This window comes from Dromiciops gliroides, chromosome 6 (genome assembly GCF_019393635.1).
Source record: "Dromiciops gliroides isolate mDroGli1 chromosome 6, mDroGli1.pri, whole genome shotgun sequence".
In the NCBI taxonomy this organism is placed as follows: domain Eukaryota; kingdom Metazoa; phylum Chordata; class Mammalia; order Microbiotheria; family Microbiotheriidae; genus Dromiciops; species Dromiciops gliroides.
In genome coordinates this window covers 82798407-82821311 of record NC_057866.1, presented here as the reverse complement: position 1 = coordinate 82821311, position 22905 = coordinate 82798407, and the positions used below count along the sequence as shown (strand labels likewise).

Here is a 22905-nt window from a genome sequence, read left to right as displayed (position 1 = left end):
CAAAGAAATAAAAAAGGAAAAGATCCTTTTTATGTAGAAAATTATTTCTAGCAGTTCTTTTTGTGGTCATATAGAATTAGAAATTGAGGGGATGTCAATCAATTGAGGAATGGCAGAACAAGCTTTGTGAGTTATATGATTGTCTTGGAATACTATTGTGTTATAAGAAATCATAAGTAGGATACTTCAGAAGGAAACCTGGAAAGACTTACATAAACTGATTCAAACAATTTAGTAGAACCAGGAGAACGTTGTACACAATAACATCAATATTGTATAATAATCAACTTTGAATGACATTCTCAGAAATACAATGATCCAAGATAATGCCAAAGGACTTATGATCAAAAATGCTATGCACCTCAGAGAAAGAACTGATGGAGTCCAAAAGCAGGTTTAGGCATAGTACTTTTCAATTTTTTTTTTGGGGGGGGCTTTGTGTGTTTTCTTTCACAACAGGAATAATATGGAATCATATTTTGCATGATTGCACAAGTAAAACCAATATAAAATTGCTTGCTTCCTAAATAGGGAGGAATTAAAGTGAAGGAGGAAGTGAATTTGGAATTCAATTTCTTTCAAATTTTACATGAAATTGAAAAGAAGATTTTAAAAATAAGATCATGAGTAAATACTTAAAAAATAAAATATCTCATCCTCTTATTTGACTACCATAAATTGGGCTAATCTTGCATTGCTCAAATTGTTTTTCTTTCTTATTTGAAGGTCTGATTCTAGGTTTCTCGCAAAATGTGTTACTTTTTTATCCAAATTGTTATATTAAAACATTACAAAATTTGGAAATTGTTTTACTCACTGCCTCCTGCTCCCCCTCACTATTTCTTCCAGGTTATATATTTTATCATTAGTCCTTTTTAATCTATGTTGATAAGTTCTGGAGTGGTTTTTGGTATTTTTCCTAAGGTACAATAATTGGGGTGTTATGTTGGACCATATTCTTCTGGGAAACTTATTATCCTTTACCATTAAATATCAATATGTTTACATAGACTCCTCTTACAGTTAGTCACTCTGGCCAGCATGGAATTCAAATGTTCCTTTAATAATGTTGCTTTTTATTTACTGTCTGCCACATTTTCATCCATTTCAGTATTTTTTTTTAAATATCTTATTTTCTCCCTCAATTTCTTTTCTCTTTCAGGGGGGATTTTATAATAAATATTTCATTGTCCGTACTCCTTTGTGTTTTTTTGTTTTGTTTTGTTTTTAATTTTTTTTGGTGTTTTATTTAAAAAAAAAAGTTCGACTCAAGCACTCATACAAGCATGGCATGGTCCCAGCCTGACCCAGGTCCCCTCTATCAGTATCATACAGAAAAGGCTCCCCCTCCCCAGGGTCTCAGTGAGAGGGGTTGAAAGGACTGAGATGGGGTTTACTATGACTACCAGAAGGGAGGCTGGTGGGGAGGATAGGTGAAGGAGAGGGAGAGCTCAGCTGTCTCTCCCTTTGGCTTGGGGTACACTGGGGCAGAGGCAGGTGCCCCCTTCCTGTCCCTCCCTCAGGGCACATCACATGATGCTCTCCACCATGATGACCTTGTTACTCTCAGACACTGGGGTCAGGGTGGTCAGGCCCATGACGTCAGAGTCCTGAGCCTTGTACTCCAACTGATGGAGACCCCACACTGGCTGGGTCAGGTAGTGCCAATGCTCAATGAATGTCCCCTCGGCCCTGAGGAGGTGGTAGAGTAGGAAAAGTGGCACACACAGCATGGATGAGAAGGCGAAGCACCAGTCCACTGCTTCGCCCTACCATGGGTACACATAGGTGTTGTTGTAGACAAGTGGCTTGTAATATGCCACATTGAAGGTGAAGATGCCCATGCAGACCATTGAGGTGAAGAAGGACCAGCACCATTTCATCCAAGGAGAAGGCTGGCAGCCAATCATACAGGCAATATCATCCATGAACCAGTCGGCACCGTAAACCCAGGAAACCACTGCACACTCCCAGAAAGCCTGCCACAGCAAAGTCATACCACTGGCCAAATAGTAGTCAAACAGCTGGAAGACGTACACACTGCCTTCAGTGACCAGGGAGAAGTTGATGATAAAGCAGTCTACACAGCACAGAGCCACAGAGATCTCCTGATGGAAATGAAAGTAGTAGGAGGCAGGGAAGAGATCCAGGATACCAGCGATGAATCCTTCTACCCCTACAAACTGGCTGTCCAGGCCCAGCAGCAGTAATGTGAAAAAGAGGGCAGCCCAGAGTGGGGCCATAGGCATCAGGGTGACAGCCCTGGGATAGGCAATAAAGGTCAAACCTGGTCCTGACTCAGTCACCTTGGAGATGTGTTTTTCTTTAAATTTCTGTTTGGAAATCTCTGATTTCAGATCTATTTTTGTTCCTAATATTTCCTTCTAAGCATTTTCTCTTTTGAACAGTTCTGGAGGTTTTGGTTTTGTTTATGTTTTTCATTTTTGTTTTTTGTCATATGTTTCATAAACTTTGAAGACCATATTGATTCTCTATTTCATTGAAGAATTTTGGTTCATTTTCCTTCATTGTATAACATTTATTCATTGTGGTTTGTATTTTCTTTGAAGTCTTATTCAGTGTTTTTTTATCCTCTTTACTGATCTCTCTTGTATTCCCACTTACTCATCTCCAGTTTCCCCTTTACTCCTTGGTTCATATGCCTTATAAAAATTCCCAGAGTCTGCTCAATACCATAAATCTCTAGTTGAGAGATAATCTATAGCCTAGACCAGGTCTTTACTCTAAGAAGACTCCAGAGGTAGAGGACTGTCCCAAGCTGGATTTCCTTCACATATTCTATGCCTTCAACTTTGAACATAGCCAGTCCAGGTTTTCCAATATACCACATCTTTTGCCTCAGCTCCTTCTGCAGCTATCCTTTTCCTTTGGATGAGTGTCCATTCTTCTTGTGGGTTTAGATACATTCAAGTTGAATTATAGTTAGGGAGGGGGGAGTTTGCAGTAAGTCACTGAGTCATAAGCCAGTGAGTTTTCTAATGCTTTCTGCTCCTAGCACATGGGGATGGGAGATGCTGAGTGGGAATTGTAGTTATGATAAATGGGAGCTGTAAGTATTTAAGCTCTCACATGTTAATTCATATCTTCTTTTTTAAACTTGTAAATAATTTTATTCCATTTTATAGTTCCAGCTTAAGTTACTCATATATCAAGTGTATATGTTTCCTTTACTGAAATTTTTGAGTCGCTAAAGGTTTTTTGGGGAAAAATAAACAACCACTGCACCATCTTCCCTGTTATTTATGGGTTTTCTATTACTTCTTGCTATCCAAGTCTTATCTTAAAACATTAGAAATAAATGGTTCCAGATCTATGCCTTCCTTTAGCTGAGTGAAAGAGTCTACCTTTACAATAGACTTCAAAGGGAGAATTTTCTTGAATTATGAAAGTATTGGAAAGATATACTACTTAGTATCTAAATGGTGTTGAACTTAAAACCTTTACTTCCAAGGAAGATATAGCATTGTCTCTCACTTCTCTAGCCCTAAACCCTGATCCTTATATTACTGACACAAAAAAATTATGATATCCCTCAGAAATACATCTACGATTACACAATGAATCTCTTAATAGAACCATTTCTGTTGGTTAAACCACACACCACAGGAATAGATATAACTACTTTTAAAACCTTGATATCAATCAACAAGTATTGATTAAACATCTACTATTTGGCAAGCTAGGTGGCACAGTTGAAAGAACACAGGACCTTAAGTCAAGAACCACTCAAGTTTAAAACCTTAGGTATTTAACCCTGGGCAAATCACTTAGCCTCTGCTTGCTTCAGTTTGCTTATCTGTAAAATGGAGTTAATAAAATCTACCTCCCAGGGCTGTGGGAAGAATTAAATAAGATTATAATTATAAAGTACTTTACAATTATTATTTCATATAATCCTCACAAAAATACAGAAGGTGGGTATTATTATTATCCCCATTTTACAGATTAAGAGACTGAGGCTAGCAGAAATTAAGTGATTTGCCCAGGGCCACCATGCTAGGAAGTGTCAAAGGCTACATTTGCACTCAGGTATTCCTGACTCTAGGCAGAGGTCTCTATCTACTGAGCCACCTAACTGATACTAATCTTAGAGATGATAAAGGCAAACCTCATGATCACATGTATAAAATGAGACATCCTGAATTTAACACATTTCTCTAGTGTCATCAGATCAAATCAGCAGATACATTCACCTTCTTCATGCTAACACTACAGAGGCATGTCTCTTCTAATATAGCCCAAGAGAACATTATTAGCATTTTTGGCAGCTATATCGAAATATTGACATTCATATTGAATTTTAAGTCCAATAAAACCAACAGATCTTTCTTTTTATCCCCAATGAATTACTGTTAAGGAATATCTCCATTCTACTCTTATTAAAATGATGTTTCCTAATGCAAATTCATAAGTAAATTTATATTTATAATGAGTAAACTAGCACATCATTCTTGCTAATCTTTATTCCTTTTTTAATATCCTGACCCAGTCATCAAAAATTTTAGATATTTTCTCCCATCTTCATATTATCTGCTAGTTTGCAAACATTCTCTCTGTCTGCATATAAGTCACTGATAAAAATCAAACAGCATACAACCAAGGGTATGTCCTGATATAATCCTCTAAATGCCTCCCTCCAGATTAACATAGTCAATTAATGATTAATATTTAGGTTCAGTCATTCAAACACTTCCAAATTTATATAACTGCAAGTCAATTCTTTTTTTTTTCACTTTCCAACAAACATTTATTTTATTTTTTCCAGTTACATGTGTGTGATTTAAAATTCTAAATGTGGGTTCTAACCACCCCCCCCCAGTTTTTTGGGGAAACTGGCTAAAATCACTGATAAGTTAGTTTAGGCTTTTTAAGGGTTTATTAAAAGATATAAGATAGTAAAGAGAGAAAGATTGAGAACAGATTTCTTATAGCGTGGAAATCCTAGCCTTCCTAAACCTCCCACTTGTAGTCCTGCCACCAAACTAATGTTTCAATCCAAAAGAAGACCTCCACCCTCAGCCAGCTTCTGCTTCCTACTTCATGTTCTCCCAGAAATGGGAGGCTATTCAAGCTGATTGGCTAGCATCATTCAAATCCATTGGTTCACTGGTCTAGAGTTAAGTTCAATGTTTTTAGCTTCTGAGAACAATACCTTCTTGAGGGCTAGCTATATGTGCTTACAATCTAGTTAATTGAAGTAGGCTAATCAGCAGTCCATCACTCTCACTTAATTCAATTAGTTTAGATTAATCTCCAGGTAAGCCTTTGAGTATCTGCTAAATCCCCTTATTTACCACATTCCATTATCTTGACACATATGTAAGGGTAGTTTTTAACATTAATTTTCATAAGATTTAGAGTTCCAAATTTTTCTCCCTCCCTCACTTTCCTCTCCCCTTCACAAGACATCAACCAATCTGATATAGATTATATATGTACAATTCACAAGTGCTCTTTTTATCAGTTCTTTCTATGGGAGTGGATAGTATTCTTCATCATTAGTCCCTTGGGATTGTTTTAGATCATTGTATTGCTGATAGTACTTAAATCATTCACAATTGCTCATCAAACAATACTGCTGTCACTATGCACAATGTCCTCCCAGTTCTGCTCACTTCACTATACATCAGTTCATATGAGTCTTTCCAGGTTTTTCTGGTATCATCCTGTTTGTCATTTCCTATATCACAATACCATTCCACTATAGTCATATACCACAGCTTCTTCAGTCATTCCTCAATTTATGGACATTCCTTTGATTCCCAATTCTTAGCAACCACAAAGAGTTGCTATAAATATTTTTTGTACCATGTACCCCCTTTTCTCTTTTTCATGATTACTATTGTTAACTATTTCCCTCCATCCTATTCCCTTCCCCATATTTACTTTATTATCTATCGTCTTTCACCCTATCCATCTTCAAAAGGGATTTGCTTCTGTCTGTGCCATCCCCCAGTCTGCCCTCCCTTCTTTTGCCTCTCTGTCTTTATCCCCTTCCCCTCCTATTTTCCTGTAGGGTTCCATAGATTACTCCTCCCAATTGTGTGTGTATGTTATTCCCTCCTTGAGTCAATTCTTATGAGATTGAAGTCTTTGAGCCAATTCTGAGGAGGGTTAGGCTCATTTACTGCTCAGATTAAATAGATTACTCCACCAATTGGGTATTTGTGTTAATCTCTCCTTGAGACAACTGTGATGAGATTAAGGTCTTTGAGCCTATTCTGAAGAGTGTAAAATTCATCTACTGCCCTGCTCCTCCTTCATCTCTTCCCCTAATCCATAATCTTTTTCCTGTTTCTTTCATGTGTGATTTCACTCCATGCTAACTCTGTCTTTCCCCCTCCACCAGTGAATTCCCCTCTCCCCTCAATTTAACCCTAAAGATGTCATCATGGGGAAGCGAGGTGACACACTGGACAAAGCATCCACCTAGGGCCCAGGGGTTCCTAGCCAAAACCTGGCCTCAGACACAAGACAGTCACCCACTGCACAACCCCAGGTATGTCCCCCAACTCCAATTTTTATGGTTCTCCAGGGGGAATTTGAATTTGAAAGTCTTTGAAATTTGAAAGTATTTGAAAGTCAAATTTGCCATTCAGTTCAGGTCTTTTCATCACAAATACCTGAAAGTCCTCTTTTTCATTGAAGTCCCATTTTTCCTCTAAAAAGATTATGATCAGTTTTGCTGGGTAGGTGATTCTTGGTTGTAATCCCAATTCCTTTTCCCTCTGGAATATCATATTCCATACCTTCCGGTCCTTTAATGTAGAAGCTGCTAGATCTTGTTATATCCTGACTGGGGCTCCACAGTACTTGAATTCTTTCTTATGGCAGCTACTGTAAGTCAATTCTACTATAAAATATGACACCTGGGTTCCCCCAAAGCACCTTTGTTATATAAAAAAAAAATCTAACAATAAAATATACAAAGTTTATTGGAAAAATGGGTCAGCACCACAAACCTCAAAAAATGTCATCAGTAATACATAAAAACATAATTATAATAGTAGCACAGTTTTATACAACTTAAATGGTTAAGTAATACTGAAGAAATACATAAATACTACAACAAATAGCAGTGTCTTTGGCTTTACCCTTTTCAGGTTTAGATGCATGATGGGGATAGCTAAATGCAGGAAAAGTTAGTTAGGATACAACTCTAGGCCTGGCCATTAGGTGAAGGAGGAGTTGAAAATCATGGAAAAGGTAGGGTTTCCAGACTAGCTTTCCTCCACTCAAATTTTCTACTTTACCAGACAATATATAATAAATACACCATTTTCCTTTGTAAGAGTCCTGGAATTTACTTATGGACATGGACTCTGGAAAGGTTGCAACTTTGAATTATAATGAAGTGGTACATTATTTTTCCTATTTCTCTTGTGTACATAAGAGGAAATTAAAATTGATGCTATGCTCAAAATATTTTCTTATACATCAGTCCTAATTGAACAAATTTATGTTTTCAAAACAAGCATTATAAGTGACTATATTATAATCCATTCTACATCTCTCCATTTTGTTTAGTGTTTCATTAGAGATTGTTATAATTTGCTGCAATTTAGGTATGTCTGCAGCATTCTTCTGAAAGATCAGTTTGGTTGTGGTATCAAAATGGATAATGAAATAAGTCTAAGATAATCGTTTCTTAATGAAACCAGACTAGCTCCTCACAATCAATCAATCAATCAATCAATATATATATATATATATATATATATATATATATATATATATATATATAGAGAGAGAGAGAGAGAGAGAGAGAGAGAGAGAGAGAACAATGAGTATTAGTGACTTGCCCAGCATCACACTGCTGGTAAGTGTCAAGTGTCTGAGGCTGGATTTGAACTCAAATCCTACTGAATCCAAGGCCAATGCTTTATCCACTGCTCCACAAAGCTGCCCCTTATAGATATTCTTAAGAAATCTGTTTACTAATGTGTACCAGGATTTATCTAGATTAAAAGAAAAAAATGAAATAAAGGGAAAAATAGCATGCTTCACTCTGTTCCATCAATATCAGTTCTTTCTTTAGAGGTGCATAGTATGTTTCATCAAGAGTTCTTTGGGATTGTCTTGGATTGTTGTATTGTTGAGAATAGTCAAGTCATTCACAGTTCTTCCTCAAACAATATTGCTGTCTCTGTATACAATGTTCTCTTGGTTCTGTTCACTTTATTATACATCATTTCACACATGCCTTTCCAGGCCTTTCTGAAGTCATCGTGCTTGTCATTTCTTATAGCACAACATCACTATCATCATCATATACCACAGTTTGTTTAGGCATTCCACAATTGATGGGTGCTTCTTTTATTTCCCATTCTTAGCCACCACAAAAGTAGCTGCTATAAATATTTTTGTACAAATAGGTCTTTTTCTCTTTTTGGGGATGTTTTTGGGATATAAACCTAGGAGTGGTATTGTTAGATCAAAGGGTATGCACAGTTCTTTAGCTCTTTGTGCATAGTCCCAAATTGCTCTCCAGAATGCTTTTATCTTTTCACAACTTCACCAACAGTAGATTAGCATCCCAGCTTTCCCACATCCCCTCCAACATCCAATATTTTCCATTTTTGTTATATTTGACACTCTGATAGATGTGAGGTGATACCTCAGAGTTATTTTTATTTGCATTTCTCTAATTAATAGTGATCTAGAGCATTTTTTCATATGATTATAGATAGGTTTGATTTCTTTGTCTAAAAACAGCCTGTTCATATCTTTGGCCAATTATCAATTGGGGAATGACTTGTATTTTTTATAAATTTGACTCAATTATTTATATATTTTAGAGATGAGGCCTTTATCAGAGATATTTCATTCAACAATGCTTTCCAGTTTTCTACTTACCTTGTAATCTTGATTTCATTAGTTTTTTTGTGTGAAAGCTTTTTAATTTTACATAATCAAAATGATCTATTTTACATTTTATTTTACTCCCTCTATCTTCTTTGGTCCTAAGTTCTTCTTCAGCCCATAAATGTAACAGATCAATGATTTCACACACTTTTTATCTGCTTCTGTTATCATCCTTCCTGTGTAATATTCTTGAGATATGTAGCCAAGATGATAGAGAAAAGGCAGAGACTCCACTTGAGCCCTTTCAAATTCCCCTTTAGAAAACTTTAAATGATGCCTCTAAACAAATTTTGGAGCGGCTAAAGCCACAAAATGATGGAGTGAAACAAAATTCTAGCCCAAGACAATTTACAAAGTCTTCAGGAAAACTATGTCCAATAAAAATTGGAGTGGAGCAGAGTCCAGTGCAGATTACATCAGTGAAGGCCATGTCTCAACAAAGCTACAGTAGCTCTTGGAAGGAACAGAATTAGTGCAGCAGCAGGGGACTTCCAGAGATTTCAGCCCACAAATGGTAAGGGAGTTTGAGCACTGGCCAGAAAGATATTAGAGAGTCCTTTTGCTTGCACTGGGTGCAATACTCTTTTGCATTCTTCATACTTATTTCTAGGTCAAAGACCTGGGTCATAATCACTAACACTCCAGAGCATGCTGCAGAAGGGCAGCAGAGACCTTGTTCAAAGTCCAGGGTAGAAAAGATTACTTGTCATCACTCATGGATCACAACACAGGCAAGGAGAGAAGTGAAAATAAAACCCTCTCCTTAAATAATAACACCAAGAGAGGATTCTGGGAAGATGGCAAAGGATGTGATAAAACTTATGGATCAACAAATTTCCTTCACAAAAAATATACAGAACATCACCTCAGAACAGCAGAAATAAAAATTGGGTAAAGTAAATGTCTTCTTAATACAATTTCCTAAGACTAGATCTTCAGGAGTAGAGGTCCAGCCTGAGTGTAGTGCAGATACCCCAAGATTACCTCCACAGAATCAACAAACAACAAGCCCTGGAGGCAGCAGGTTTAAGAGGCAACCTCAGCCACTTTAGAAAGTTTCTAAAAACTTTCCTTTCATAGATACTCTGGGTGACTGAGAGTTGAGTAGAAGATTGAAAGATATTCCACTTTTGAGGGATAAAAAACACAGCTCTGCTGCCCAGACCCATCCCTGGGCAGTGACTCTGGGGAGGAGCTAGCACACACTTAATGAGTGCAGTAATGAGAGGCAGGGTCCTTGTGGACTTTGGGCACCTACAGCAGAGCAGAATCACTGGTTTCAATTTCAAGTCAGACAAGACAGCTATCATTTGCAGCCAACAGAGGGACCTCAGGGAAGAAGATCATTTGAGGTACAGTGTGGCTGGGGGCCTATATATATATATATAAATGAGCAAGCAAAGGAGAAAGAACCCAACTATAGATAGTTACCATAGAGATAGAAAACATCTGGGTTCATGTTCAGAGGAAGACAATAGAGTTAAGAAACACTCCATTTCCAGTGAGAAATATCAAATGTTCTCAAGCAAAGAAAGAGTTCTTAGAATAACTTTAAAAGGACTTTAAAAAACAAAGAGAGATTAAGGAAAAATTGGCGGAAAAAATAAAAGCAATCCAAGAAAATAAGGAAATTGTGAAAAAAAAAGTCAACCAAATTGAAAGAGAGAAACAAAACCTTAAGACAGAAAATTGCTTGAAAACTAGAATTCACCAAAGGGAAGATAATGACAAACTAAGACAACAAGAAACCATGAAAAAAATTAACAAAACAAAAAAAAACCTAAAAGAATGAAAAAACAAAAGAGAAAGTGAAACATCTCATCAGAAAAATGAGTGAATAGTTGAGACAAAATAATATAACAATAATTGGACTATCTGAAAATCACAATAAAAATGAATTTCAATGCAATATTATAAGTAAGTATCAAGGAAAATTGTCATGAATTTCTAGACCAAGAAAGCAAAGCAGAAATAGAAAAAGTCCAGCAATCACCACCTAAAAGAGATCACAGGAGGAAAAAAAAAAAAAAACAAACAAACAAAAAACCTACAGGTATATCATAGCCAAGTTTTAAACTTCTGAGATTAAGAAAAAATTATTAGGAGAAACAAGAAATTTTAAAAGGAAATTAAATATCATGGAGGTACAATAATGATTACACAAGACCTAGAAGATGCTGCATTTAATGAACATTGGTCTTGGAATATTTTATTCTCTAAAGCAAAAGAGTTGGGGTTACAATCAAGGGTAACTTACCCAGCAAAGTTAAGTATAATAATGAATGAAAAAAAATTAAATGAATTGAAACACTTTTAGGTTTGGGGGACAGAAAGAAAGAAAGAAAGAAAGAAAGAAAGAAAGAAAGAAAGAAAGAAAGAAAGAAAGGAGGAAAGAAAGAGAGAAAGAAAGGAAGAAAGGAAGAAAGGAAACCAAATCACCAGTATCAAAAATGAAAAAGGTGACTTCATCACTAAAGAAGAGGAAATTAAAGCAATAATTAGGAACTATTTTGGCCAAATACATGCCAATAATTTTGACAATCTAAATGAAATGGATGAATATTTACAAAAATTACATAAATTGCCCAGGTTAATAGAAAAGGAGATAAAATCCTTAAATATGTTTATTTTAGAAAAAGAAATTGAACAAGTCATCAGTGACTCCCTAAGAAAAAAATCTCAGGGGTCAGATAGGTTTACAAATGAATTTTACCAAACATTTAAAGAACAATTAATTTTAATATACAAAATATTTGGAAAAAATACATGAAGAAATCCTACTGTTAAGGGCTAAAATTCTAGCTAGTCTGTCTAAAATATCTAATGAGTGGTCGCCAATAAATTATAAGCTTTAGCAAGAGTTAGACTTTTAAGCATTTATTAAGGAGAATAAGAATTTGGTAAAGAGAGAGAGAAAGGCCTAGATTTCTATCTATTAAAGGGAGAGCACATTTTTAGTTCCCTTCTCCACCAGAGTCCAGAGGAAAGAGCGCGAGACTGAGCGCCAGTCTCTTCCTTCCTCCTCCCACTAGCCCGCGTCACTTCCTGACTCCTGGTCTTGCCCTCAAAGACCTTCCCTTCATGGGCAGAACTCCTCTACAGTAAGTATCCAGCAGGTGGCGTCATTCCAATCGTTACACTACCAAATTCCTTTTATGAGACAAATATAGTGCTAATAACTAAACCAGGAAGAACAAAATCAGATAAAAAATTTTAAATGAATTTCCTTACTAAGTATTGACACAAAAATTCTAAATAGGATAATAGTAGAGATTACAGTGATTTATAAGCAGGTTAATACACTATGAATGTAATTGAATACTATTGTGCTGTAAGAAATGATGAGCATATCACAACTGATTAGAGCAATGCAAATTAAAACTACTTTGGGGTACCACCTTATACCTTTCCAAAAAAGGAAAATGATGAATGTTAGAAAATATGTGGGAAAATTGAAGCACTGATGAACTGTTGGTGGAACTGTAAACTGATCCAACTATTCTGGGGAGCAATTTGGAATGATGCCCAAAGGGCTTTAAAACTGTGTATACTGTTTAACCCAGCAATACCACTACTAGGTCGATATTCCAAAGAGATCATAAAAAAGGGAAAAAGACTGACATATACAAAAATATTTATAGCTGCTCTTTTTGTGGTAGCAAAGAACTGGAAATTGAGGTTATGGCCATCAATTGGGGAATGGCTAAACATGTTGTGGTATATGAATGTAATGGAATACTATTGTGCTTTAAGACAGGATAAGCATGTGGATTTCAGAAAAACTTAGAAAGAGTTACATAAATTGATGATGAGTGAAATGAGCAGAACCAAGAGAACATTGAACACTATATCAAAAACATCGTTTGATGATCAACTCTGATAGACTTAACTCTTTTCAGCAATACAATGATTCAAGACAATGCCAAAAAACTTATGGTGGAAAGTACTCTCCACATTCAGAAAAAGACACATGGAGTCTGAATGCAGACTGAAGCATACTATTTTTACTTTTGTTGTTACTTTTTTGTTATTGTTCCTGTTTAGTCTTTCTTGTGTGTTTTTTTTTCCTTTTGTTCTGATTAACGTGGAAATAGGTTTAAGATGATTGCAATGTTTAATCTATATCAAATTGTTTTCTGCTGCTGGGAGGGGGAGAGGAGGGAGGGAGGAGAAAAAATTGGAACTCAAGAAATATCTATCAATGTAATTGGGAAAAAATTTTAAATATATACATACACATATACATATTCATATGCATATACACATGTGTATATATATTTTTATATGTATATGTATGTATATTTTTATGTGTATGTTTATATATACATACACATATAAATATATACATATATACATACATACACATATAAATATATATACATATATACACACACACACACACACACACACACACACATATATATATATATATATATATATATATATATGAATGAAATGATGAGCAGGCAGATTTCAGAAAAAACATCGAAAGACTTTCCTAAACTGATGTTGAGTGAAATGAGCAGAACTGAGAAAAAGACTTTACACAGTATCAAGAGAATTGTGTGACAGTCAACTGTGATAGACTTAACTCTTCTCAGCAAAGCTATGATCCAAGACAGTGCCAAAAGACTCATGATGGAAAAGGCTTTCCACATCCAGTAAGAAAACTATGGAGTCTGAATGCAGATTGAAGCATACTATTTTCACTTTTGTTGTTGGTGGGGTTTTTTGTTTGTTTGTTTCTTCTTTCTTATGTTTTTTTTTCTTTTGTTCTGATATTTCTCTCAAAACATGACTAATGTGGATATATTTTTAACATGATTTGACTATATAATCTATATTGAATTGCTTTGGAAGGGGGAGGGAAGAGAGGGAGAAAATTTAGGAATTCATAATCTTGCAAAAATGAAAGTTGGAAACTATATATGTAATTAGAGGAAAATAAAATAATATTAAAAAGGGGATAGGGAGGAGGGAGAGGATAAGGGAGGGACTAGTAGAGGGGTGGGTAGGATCAGGAATGGAAGGGCAAGGTAGTGGATAGAAGTAAAGCAGAAGTGTGAGAAGGGATAGGATCAATATGTGAGAAGAATATTGAGAAAAAATAGGAAGAAGGAAAATATACAACAAATAATTGTACCTGAGAATATGAATGGGACGAATTTACCCATAAAATGGAAGTGGATAATAGAAGAAAAAATTGAATTCAACAATAAGGTACTTTCAATAAACATTATAAAATGAGAGATACATACAAAGATAAATTAAAGGGCAAGAGTAGAATTTATTATGTAAAAAAACAGACATAATAATGATCTCAGAAAATTTTAAAGTAAAAATAGATATTATGAAAAGAGAAAAATAGAGAAACTTCATTATTTATCAGGAAGAGTATTCAATATTGTCTGAGACCATTTAAAATACCTGAGAATATATATGCCAAAACAGACATGGGAACATATTAGTAAATAAACATAAAACAATTTTTATACAAATAAACTCAGATCCAAAAACTGAAGTAACATTAATTGTGCATGGGTATATAAAGCCAATGCAATTTTTTAAATAACAGTATTATCTAACTAAACTATGGACACCATATTTTCCTAATTAAATTATTAAAAAGATTCCATTGAGTTACAGAAAAACAACAACAACAACAACAAAACAATGCTCCTTTGGAAGAATGAAGTGTCAGGAAATTAAAAAAAAAACAGAAAAAAAAAAGATGCAGCAGTATCAGACCTTAAATAATATTATAAGATAAGAGTATTATTGAATTGTAAAATGAATGATTTTGATTATTTTAAATTATTTTTGTATAAATAACACCTACATAGCCAAGAATAAAAGTAATACAGAAAATTGGGTTAATTTTTTTTCATAGATAATCCATTTAGATGTGATTTTTGGAATATTACTGTGGCAGAGAAAATGATGAGCAGGTTTACTTGGAAAGGCATGGAAAGCCCTAGAATTGTGAAGAAAGATGCTACTCACCTTCAGAAAAATGGAGGTAAGGTAAATAAACATAGTATGGTCTTACATACATGGGTCCGAGTGTATATTTGCATATATATATCCATATTTAATTGCAACCTTCTTGTAGGGATAATAAAGTAAAAAAGTACATAGTAGAGAGCAGAAAAACCCAAAAAGCTGGGTAGATTTGCAAACTGTGTAGTATTGATTATAAAAGTTTCTTGAAATGGAGATTTATTGTTTTATATTGAGTCATCTCTTTTGTTCTGCTGTGTACATGGCAATGTATTGTTTTCCTTTTTAATTTTATATTTAAGTTTATTTTTTTAATTAAAAATCATACTACCTTGGAAGAAGTAAATACTGAATACAGCTGCCCAATATACCTGATGCTTGGGACAGTACCCAATCCATTCCAAAAGTGGAGCCCAACTTTAATATAAAGTTAAAAGTCAAGAAATGGTTTGTAAAGTGAGCAAATAACAAAAATACATACTCTCACCATAGCTACTATAATGACAGAGAAGATTTAAAAAGTCAGAAGACAACAGAGTCAAAATTGCTACATCAAAAGCCTCAAAGAAAAATATGAATTTGTCTCAGGTCTCCCCCCAAAAATCCTGGAAAACCTCAAAAAGATTCTGAGGATCAAATTAGACATGTAGAGAAAAACTTGGGAAAATAAATTATAATGATGCCAAAAAAATATCATGAACAAAGAGTCAACAGCTAAGTAAAGGGGCACAAAAAATACAGAAGAAAATGACACATTAATAACCGAATAGGTCAAATGGTAAGAGAAGCACAAAAATCCATTAAAGAGAAAAACTCCTTAAAAACATAATTCACCAAATAGAAAAAATTATGTACAAAAATTAACTTAAGAAAAAACTACTTACAAAGCAGAATGGGCCAAAAACGAAAAAAAAAATGTACAAAAATCACTAAAGACAAGAATTCCTTTAAAAATGTATAATTGTCCAAATGGAAAAGGAGGCTTAAAAAGCACATTAAAAGTAACAATTCCTTAAATATTTAAATTCGGCAAATGAAAGATAATAATACTATGAGACATCAAAGAACAAGAAAGCAAAATCAAAAGAATGCCACTTCCCTCCCTTCTCTAAGGCATCTTCTGTATAGATATTAGAATAATATTTCTATTGGATATGCTTAACTTTCCCCTGGTGAAAAAATATCTGCTTTGGTTTGCAATTACCTTTAGAATAAAATGTCTTAACCTGGTACTTACAGACACCACTATCTTGTTCCTTTATTGTAGAAGCTGCTAAATTTTGTGTTATACTAACTGTTGCTCCACAGTACTTGAATTGTTTCTTTCTGGCTGCTTGCAATATTTTCTCCTTGACCTAGGAAATCTGGAATTTGGCTATAATTTTCCTGGGACTTTTCATTTTAGGATCCCTTTCAGCAGGTGGATTCTTTCCATTTCTATTTTGCCTTCTAGTTCTAGAATATCTAGGCTCTTTTTTTTTTTTTTTACCATGACCTTCAGGTATAATTTTCCAATGATCTCTCCTGGATCTATTTCCCAAGTCAGTTGTTTTTTCAATGAGGTATTTCACATTGCCTTCTATTTTTTTTTCATTCTTTTCATTTTGATTTATTGTTTCTTGATTTCTCATAAAGTCATTAGCTTTCATTTCCTGAATCCTAATTTTTAAGGAGGTAATTTCTTCAGAAAGATTTTGCACCTCCTTTTCCATTTGGCCAATTTGGCTTTTCAAGGCATTCATTTCTTCAATGCCTTAATGTACCTCTTTTACCATTTGGCCTCGTCTGTTTTTTAAGGTGTCATTTTCTTCAGTATTTTTTTTGTCTCCTTTACTAAGCTGTTGACTTTTTTTCATGATATTTTTGCATCACTCTCATTTCTCTTTCTATTTTTTTCCTCTACCTCTCTTACTTTATTATCAAAGTGTTTTTTGAGACCTTCAATAGCCTAAGAACATTTCATATATTTTCTTGGAAGCTTTGAATGTAGAAACTTTGACTTTGTTATCTTCTTCTGAGGGTGTATGTTGGCCTTACTTGTTACCATAGAAACTTTCTATGGTCAACGATTTTTTTCCTGTTTGCTCATTGTCCCAGCCTATTTCTTGACTTATAACTCTTTGTTAAATTAGAGCACTGCTTCCAGGGTGCAGGGTGCACTGTCCCAGGCTTCAGGGGGTTTGTGTAGATGTTTTCAGAGATACTTCTAGTAATTTGTAATTTTTTATTATGGTATGATTTAAGGAGAGGTATGTTTACTAACTTCTCGGCCTGTGCTCTGATCCTCAAGCAACCACAGAGCTTCTTTTCTGCCCTGAAAGCTCTGGTGTGTTTTTGCTCCTCCCAGCCTGGTACTGCCACCCAAGACTGTGACCTGGTTCTGACTATGGGCAAAACAACAGAGTCCTGCCTCAGTGCTATCAAAGAGATCCCTGTAATCTCCTTCTAGCTCCCTTACATTCTGTGGGCTTTTTGACCTCCTTACCTTTTGTAGGCTGAGTTCCAGAAGCAGTTGCTGCCAATGATGATTCAGAGGCTCTCAAGGCTTGTTCCTGGTTTGTTGTGGGTGGGGGCCTGTTCTGTGCTGGTATGGCCTGTGCTGGGCTGTGCTCCACTCTCACCCTAGTACAATAGACCTTTCTTGCAGACCTTCTAAGTTGTCTTTGGCAGGAAAAATTATTTCACCTCATCTTTTTTTGTGGGTTCTACTGCTCCATGAATTGTCTTATGACATTATTTTAAGGTATTTGGAGGGGTCTTGGGGAGAGCCCAGGCAAGTCACTGACTTTCCTCTTAGATCTTGGCTCTGCCCCTCTAAATTCTTTTAAAAGAAATTGAAATTATTATGGAAGAATATGGCCTTTGCACTAAAACTCTTAAGCATGTTTCTTCATCAGTAAAATGAGTAAAAATATTTAGATTACATTTCTTCCAGAGTTCTCAGAAGATAAGATCTTATTAAACTTCAAATCAAATCAATGTAACACAAATTTGTCAACTGCCTCCCAAGGTCATTACTCAGAATTTGGACACATAGGAAAAATTCAGTAGTGAAAAAGGGTGAAGGCAGAAGGGGGATATTATGACAAGGAAATTCACTTCTTCATTTTGAATTCCAAGGATTCAGTTTCAGGCAACAGAGGCAAAAATTCCCAACCTTTTCTCTATCAACCCCACCCATATTCTTTCAGAGAAATCCCTATCCTGCTCTCCCCTCTCATCCCATGATGCTTTCTAGAATTCCCATTCCATCTTAACAAATTTTCCATTTTCATACCTCTTTAATACTTTTTTCTAATTTCTCACATTTCTGGGAACCTGGCTAACCCCACAGCAAAATATATCCTGGGCCATGAATCCCACTCCTGTAGTCAGCGTACTTTCTGTCATGTTCCCTAACATAATGTAACACATGAAGGAAGAATAGCCATATTTCTTGATCATTAATACTCCCTCCATCCCTTCTAAACTAATATTATTACTCAGTGACTTCTTCTAAGTTCAATTTCACTTGTCTATACATCACCCTATCTAAATCTTAGTGGATTTTATTTACTTAAGGTCAACATCTCTTCTTTTTTCAAGAAACTCAACCTTTGTCTCACACTTTTTTCTTTCTCCCCCAGAACCTGCCTTCAAAGTAAAGGAATTCATAAGATATGTCAATGACTACACAGACACTGTGGCCTAAGGTACCCATCTATCCTCACCAGACATCTCTATATTCATACTTTTGGTCCAATTATTCTCCTCTTCCTACTAAGATCTGGAGAGAAGTTTGAAAAAGCAGCTCCGTGTAAAACTGAGAAGATGGAAAAACAAGGGAATTCAGAGGAGTGCAGGTCCTAAAACACTGTCTTGATCTCACTCTAGCCCTATTTGAAGTGATTCCCCTTCCTTAGCCAAAACTATGCTGAAAGGCTCTCATTACAATCCATCATATTTCTGAAATCAGTGGAGGACTGCTCCCTAGTCTATCACATGTCCCCAGATAGAAGGACTCCTGAGGAGAAACTTTCTCCATTAGAACTTTTAAGTTTGGGGAATTATTTCCCCCACCTAGTGAGTCTTGATCCTTGTATCCTAGAAAATTGGCTTACATCAAAAATGTTCCCTCACTACTCATGGGAGCCCAGTTTTCAAACCTTCATCCCCAAAATATGCATGGGGAATTTTGTTAGATGAAAGCAATATTATTCCCAACATAGTGCTCTAATTTGAAGGTTGGGGTGGAGAATATGGGCTTTATTCCCTTTTCAGGCTTGCTGAAATGTACTGGTACTGATTTATCACCAACCAGGCAATCATTTTTTGTTTTTGTAGGGCCTTCTATAGTGAAGCATTCCCTGCTCCCCCCCCCCCCGCCTCCTCGGGCATCGGTGGATCCTCTAGTCAAGAGATGCTCTCTTACATCTATAAGGAAGTTCATATTGCCAAGAGTTCCCAGGAACCTGATGTGTCTCTTGGCCATGATCCTTCCCTCTTTGTCTCTACACTCCTTTACAAATCCAGTCCAATCCAGTAATGATTTATTACATTCCAACTATGCTAGGCATTGTGCTATGTCCTACAAATATAAGTACAAAAAGAAAATCACTCTCTGCTTTTTTTTCACTCCACTTTTTTTGGGGTGGTGGAGCTAAATAAACTCTTAAATATATGCATAAAAATTTAAAGAAGGAGTGAATTCTGATAACTACAGGAATCAGGAAAGGCTTCCATTGAGAGATGGCAAATGAGTTGAAATATGAAGGAATCTGGGATTCTAAAAGATGGATGGAATGGGAAAATAAGGAATACATTACAGAGCATAAGAGACAATATACACAAAGGTATCTATCCAGGAAACAGAAGACTAAGTTTCAGGAAAGTCAAATGGGCCAGTTTGCTTCATAAGTGGAATGCATGAGAACTAATATAAAATTAGACCAGAAAGGTAAGTTGAAGGAATATTTAAAGGCTTTAAATGCTAGTTTAAGGAATTTATATTTTACTTTTTAAGGCAATGAGGGACTATTAAAGGTTGTTGAACTGGAAAAAAATATTTTTTTCTGTTGTTACAAAATTATTTTTGGAGACATGGAAAATGTTTAAGTAAAGGGAAAGACTTGCAAGGAACCTAATTAGTAGGAAGGGGGCAGCTAGGTGGCACAGTGGATAAAGCACTGGCCCTGGATTCAGAAGGACCTGAGTTCAAAGCCGGCCTCAGACACTTGACACTAGCTGTGTGACCATGGGCAAGTCACTTAACCCTCATTGATCCCCCTAAAAAAACAACAACTTAATTAGTAGGAAGACAGTTGGGATAGAGGTCTTCAAAGGTATTGGATAGTAAAAGATTTCTAGGTGTTAGGAATGTGGAGGAAATTACACGCTTAGGTCAATGTTTGGACACAGTCCCACCAGCCTTTTCCTAGTGCATTCTGGGAATGTTAGTGTGCACACAGGGCACACTAGATCTGTTGCATATGATGTTCTGGGTGGTGTGTTGGTTGCTATAAATGGAAGGACAAAAAGACTAGACATTCCCTGGCTTCAAGGAGCTTGCCTTCTCCTTGAAGACAGGACAAGAATAATCCAGTATAGAACATGAACGGGTCAAAGGAGTTATAAAGTAAAACATTATAAGAATACTAGAATGGGAAAAAAGAATACTTGAATGGGAGAAAAAAACTAACAGATGTGGGAGGGATCAGAAACTTTAAGTATTCTATAAATGAGTGCACTATTACTACTTGAGTTCCTGGGACAGAGCCTGCAGCTCACCGTAAAGGAGAAGATTTACACTGATCTCTCTGAGCCCTAAGGGGCCATAATGTGGTGATGGAGTGTGTATATGCAATAGATATAACATATTGGTGATTCTCAGTGGGTATGCTTACTCATTAGAGGAAACTACTTAATAGATCCCCACGTTATTAAGTTATTTGCAATGGATCATTGAGAGTAGAAAGAGCAATGTGGTTACTGGACTGTTTCCTCTATAATCTATCACAGTTCAAATAATTCCCTCTGTTAGCCAAGCATGTGTTACAGTGAAAGAAGCATCCGGAAGAATGACAGCTCAGAAAATAAACAATGTGGGCTCCACATTGGCAAAGACATAATGTTCCAACCAATTGAAATACTAAACACATGGTTGTTTTTTTTCTCCCCCAAAGCTGTGAAGTGTCAATAAGAAATACAAATGTTAAAAAAAATACCCAACAACCAATCATCAAAATGAGTTAAAATACTTTGCCAAGAGGGCACTGAGGCATCAGAATGAAATCCTGCCAAATTGCAGATTATTTATGGAAGAAAATCATTTGTATTCCACAATAGTAACTCATCTAGAAAATTGCTAAAATATCAAAGGAAAACATTCCTTGAAAATGGAATCTTCTATAAAAAACTTCCTCTTAAGGATCTGGACTGATACAGACTAGGGTAGAAAGAAGGTGAAGGCTGACTCCAGATCAACAAAAATTAGAACTTCCTAGTTCCTAGGAAATATCTGTGAATGGAATTAGCTGCATCAGGAGGTACTTATTTCTAGAAGCCCTCAAGTGGAGGTTGGATCACCATTTTTTAGATTCTAATAACAATTTGTTCAGTCTTTTTTCATTTTTATCCAACTCTTTATGACCACATTTGAGGCTTTCCTGACAAAGATACTGGAGTGTTTAGCCATTTCTTTCTCTAGCTTAACAGATGGGGAAATGGAAGCAAACAGGGTTAAGTGACTTGCCCAGAGTCACACAAATAGTAAGTGCCTCAGGCTAGATTTGAACTCAGGAAGAACCTTCTTGAGCCCATATACGACACTGTATCCACTGTGCCACCTAACTGCCCTAGAGTTTTAAAGAAAGAACTTAAAGTTTTCCAAAGTACTTTATGAATATGACCTCCTTTTTTTTTAGGGCAACCCTGAAATAGAGGTGATATCATTATCTATCTCTTTTATAGATGAAGAAACTAAGGCAGACAGAGTTTAGGTGAGTTAAGTAACTTGTCCACAGTGTTACACTTAGTATGTTTCTGAGGCTAGATTTGAAGTCAGATCTTCTTGATTCCAGTTCCAGCACTCCTTCCACTGTACAACTTATGGAGGGGATTTATGCTTCAAGGAAAGGTTTCACAAGAGCAGCATAATGGTATAGTATACTGATTGCTAGAATTGGCAAAAGGAAGTCCCTGAATTCAAATTTTGACTCAGATATTTACCAGCTGTGTGACAAATGACAAGTCACATCTTTCCTATACCTGCATTTCTTCATATGCAATTTATAATGGGGATGCTTATTGTACTGACTCCACAGATTGATCAAGTCTGATTAAATGGGATAATGACAACAAAGAACTTTGTAAACCTTAGAAAGGATGAAACTTGTAATTTCATCAGTGTAGGTAGCTGTCAGAAAATAATTCTGTCTACCAATTCAATTTGGTAGTATTTCCTGGGGTACTGAGAAAGCAAATGTCTTGCTTTGGGTCTTCCATAGTCCTTATGTGACAGAGGCAGGCAAGATTTAAGCCCAGATCTTCCTGACTTGAGGAAAATTCTCTATGCACAATTCCTCACCATCTCTCATAAAACTTAGAAAATTGGAAAATGTCATCTATTACTGAATAAACATTCTCTCAAGTCTACAATTCTACTATGCAGAAGTCTTTAATTTTAAATTTTTGTACTCTATTCTTACTGTTGTTATTGTTAAGTTGTATCCAACTCTTCAATTACCACATTTGGGGTTTTCTTGGCTAAGATGCTAAAGAGGTTTGCCATTTCCTATCCATCTATCTCATTTTACAGATGAGGAAAACAAGGCATAAAGGATTAAGTGACTTGCCCAGGGTCATTCAGCTAGTGTTGCAGGCCATATTTGAACTCAGGAAGATGAGTCTTCTTGACTCAAGACATACCATTCTATCTACTGTACTATCTAGCTGCCCCTTCTCAATCTTTACTACCTATTCACATTAACTCCCTGCTCTAACTTTCCCTTATTTAATTCCCCTTTCCTCACAAAAAAATCA

General features: G+C 35.8%; 1 pseudogene; it reads right to left on the bottom strand.

Annotated features, from left to right (window-relative positions):
- Positions 1-1529: 1529 nt before the first annotated feature.
- The window catches only part of LOC122732020, a 150553-nt pseudogene continuing 129177 nt past the window's right edge, over positions 1530-22905 (bottom strand).